Consider the following 3612-nt stretch of genomic DNA (forward strand, 5'->3'; position numbering starts at 1 on the left):
CCCAGAAAATACACGTGATCATAAAATGGTACAGATTTTATGGCTGGACGAATATGTTTGCTTTTGTGTGCTGGAAGTGTCAGGCTGTGGCTTTTTGTTTCCTGGGGTCTGTTGTTGTTGCCATACTGGAGCCTGTGTTAGGCGTCTCATGTTAAGAAAGCACTCTACAGCTAAGCCATATTCCCCCAGGACCTTCCTTTTTGTTTTGAGACATGGTCTTGCTAAAGTACCTAGACTGGCCTAGAACTTGCTCTGTAATCCAGGCAGAGCTCATGTCTCTGCTCCCCTGAGTTCTAGGATTATTAACACTAGCCAAAGCTCCCAAACCAGAATGCATGTTTGGGTATTATGCTAATGTACACATTGCTATGGTGAATGCAGGTCTGCAAATCAATTATCTGGCAGTGCTTGAGTTCTTTAAGAATACAGCGTGTCCCACATCCCCATGGCACAACTATCATCATCTCTTTCCTAAGTCTTGAGACTTTCTCGTGATCCAGCTTTAATATAGACTGTCAATCAGTCATGGATACTCGATGCTCACCCTAAGATGCTGCTGTGTGACTTCCAGGGTGCATAAACAGATGTCTGTTTACCCCAGATAGAGAACTGACAGACCAAAGATATCAGTCTACTCAAGTCCAGTTAGTGAAGCAGCAAGTTTAATTGTACTTACTGACAGTAACGTGGGTGGGGTGGGTACTTAAAAGAGCATGCGCAAGTTACTAGCAAGACCACCAAAGAAGCAGCTTGTTTCCTCTGCAAGTGTTAACCTTCTGTGTCCTTGAGGAGAAAGAGGCCTTGTGCACTGCCTTGTCTGAGCCTTGAGTGTCCTCCTCCGCTTCCAGGAGGGAACATTAGCCGACCAAGCTTTGAGAGTCTCAGGCCATTAATCAGAACAGCTCTGATTTCAAGACAGAAATTGCCATGTCACATCCAGAGGAAAGAGCTTCACTACAAAAATTCTGATGTAGAAGACATGATTCTAGATTCATAGAGCTAGGGACTTTCTTTAAAAGACAAGGCATTTAAAGAAATATATACCACTAATGACCAAATACTGCTACCATGCTAAGTAATACATAAACTTACACAAGGAGCTAGTAAATCATGATTAGGATGGTCTACAAAGGTCCTGGGTAGGGGGGCGAGAAAGCTTTCCAAGGAAGTTTGAAAGTTAGAAAAGCAGAGAAAGAAGAAAGGACAGGAAAGTACAGGGAATCAGAGAGCACTCAAGGATTCAAGGACTAGAGGAAGGATTGTATCCATCCATTTCCAAGGCTGGAAACAATTTAGCCTGTGGCTCCACCCATCCTGATAAGCTTCTTCTTAATGGTGGCCAACATGGCAATCCAGAGATCACTTGGTGGTTGAAAATACCTCCCTCTTTCTAAACTTCACTTTGTGTGTTACCTTACTGCGCATGCACATGGGAAGCAGAGGTATGAGTGACTGTGTCAACAGAAGATGACAGCCTGAATGCATGTGCACTGATGACATGGGCAGGACCATGCCAAGGAGCCCAGTGCCTCAGACCCATGGGAATTGGCAGAGCCTTTCCAGGGGTGAGGCTCAGAGGGACGATGGTAAAGCCTCCATCTGATCCAAGTACAAATGTTGGCAGAAACCTCAGCCCCTTCCTCCCAGATAACTGTAGCCTGAAACTGATCCCCCTACAGAGACCTCCTACCAAAACTAGCTACCTGCTCCTCCTTGTGCTGTACATAATGAAAATGCTGACGTTCTGGGTTGTTATGGTGCAGCTCCAACAAAGCATGAGCCATCTTAGGTCTTCCAGACACGTGTCCGTGTGTCTGTCCTTTAGTCAGTCCCTTGCTGCCTCCTCAGTCAGGTCAAGGCCCAGCCTCACTTTCTGTGACACAGAGGTTGTAAACACTGTGTACTATGTGGCTTATCCCCGCCAGTGTTCAGACGCTGCAAAAACGAAGTCAGAAAGGGTCTCTAAGGGGTAAAGGGGGGCAAAAATGTGGGCTTTGGTTTTGCAAAGAAGCACAGAGATATTTCCACAAACTTTAGAAACACATATCATATTACACTAGTATGAAGTCCTTATAATCCATTTTTTTAATTTCATGCATAAAATTATTTCCTTTGTGTTAGGAGCAAAATTACAAGTAATATTAATTATCAGTTAATTTCTAGTTCTTATTTTCCCCAATCCCCAATAAGTAAAACATTCCTTTTAACATTCTTAAAACATCAAATTACCCTATCACACAGTGGCTAATTACCATATGCTAAATCTCGCAGTAATGTGGATTGTAATAACTGTACCTTTTCATCATACCATGATGTAAACACTCTCCAATTCTTCCAAAGTATTGAAAACACAATTTATAAATTCTATGTTCTGTTTGTTTTGAGACCAGGCTTGGCAGGTATTCCAGACTGGCCTCAAACTCATCATCCTCCTGCCTCATCCAAGCTCCCAAATGCTGAGATCAAAGGCCTGTTCTACCACAGCCATAGTAATACCACATGTCCATGAACTTATCATTATCATTCTTAACTCTTTCTTTTCTACATACATTACATAGGAGCTATGACTTCAGCTTTGTAGAAATGTGACCCCTTAACATTGGAATAAGATGCTGGCCTTCTCCATAACGACCCATCTCTATTTGAACTTGATTTTTTTTCTCATCTTCTCTGTTGGGTGGGGCCCCTCATTCCCCATATAATCTTCTGGTTTAGACAAAGGTTGCTTTGCCCTCAAGATCCTTTGCTCCTCCCCACAATCTAAGTTGTGATACAAATTGAGATGTCTGTTGGGAGTGCCTCAGTTTAAATAAGTGCCCTCTCCAAGGCCCATACATCTAAAGGCTCAGCCCCAGAGTGATACTTACTGAGAGGTGACAGGGCCTAGGAGGTGGTCTTCAGGTCATGGGGCAATGATGTGGAGAGGAACTCTGGGATCCTGGATTTTGCCCCACTCCTTTTCAGGTCCCAGCTATGAAGTGAGTGGTTTTGTTCTAGTGCCTCTGCCCCGCCATGGTGTTCTTGCCTTGTCACAGGGCTGATTGACAGCGGACACAACCTCTGAAACTGCATCTGCAGAACCTGTTTCTCTCTACAAGGTATAACTTATAGGTTATGTAAGGTAAAGCTAACAAGAGACAAAATGATGGACAAAAATCAACTCTGAAAGACAGTAGACTATGGAAAGCCTGGAGCTGCCCTGAGGAACACTCCTGACATCAACACAGCCTGTTAGTTCTGTAGCATTAAAGTCATGGTGGTTCCTAAGAAAGATGTTTCATTTTAAAACTCTGCTCATGTATTAATGATTTACATACCCTCCTTCCAAATAATTGTTTTAGTTCTCTTGAGGGGTCCATATGGCTCTACTATCAAGATGTGTATAAATATCAAACTGAAGGAGTGACTCCATCTAATGGCCAGGTCATGGTTCTCTCCAATGACGTGCACAGTTTCGTCCTGATTAGAGGAAGAGGAAGAGGAAGAAGAAGAGGAAGAGGAAGAGGAAGAGGGTCAAAGTTCTCCAAGATTCAGCAAGTTTTAGAAAAACAAGATGCTCCTGCAAAGTTAGAAGAGCTTGAGGGATGATGGCTCACTCAGTTAAGTACAAGC

Source organism: Arvicanthis niloticus, chromosome 29 (assembly GCF_011762505.2).
Source record: "Arvicanthis niloticus isolate mArvNil1 chromosome 29, mArvNil1.pat.X, whole genome shotgun sequence".
Lineage (NCBI taxonomy): Eukaryota > Metazoa > Chordata > Mammalia > Rodentia > Muridae > Arvicanthis > Arvicanthis niloticus.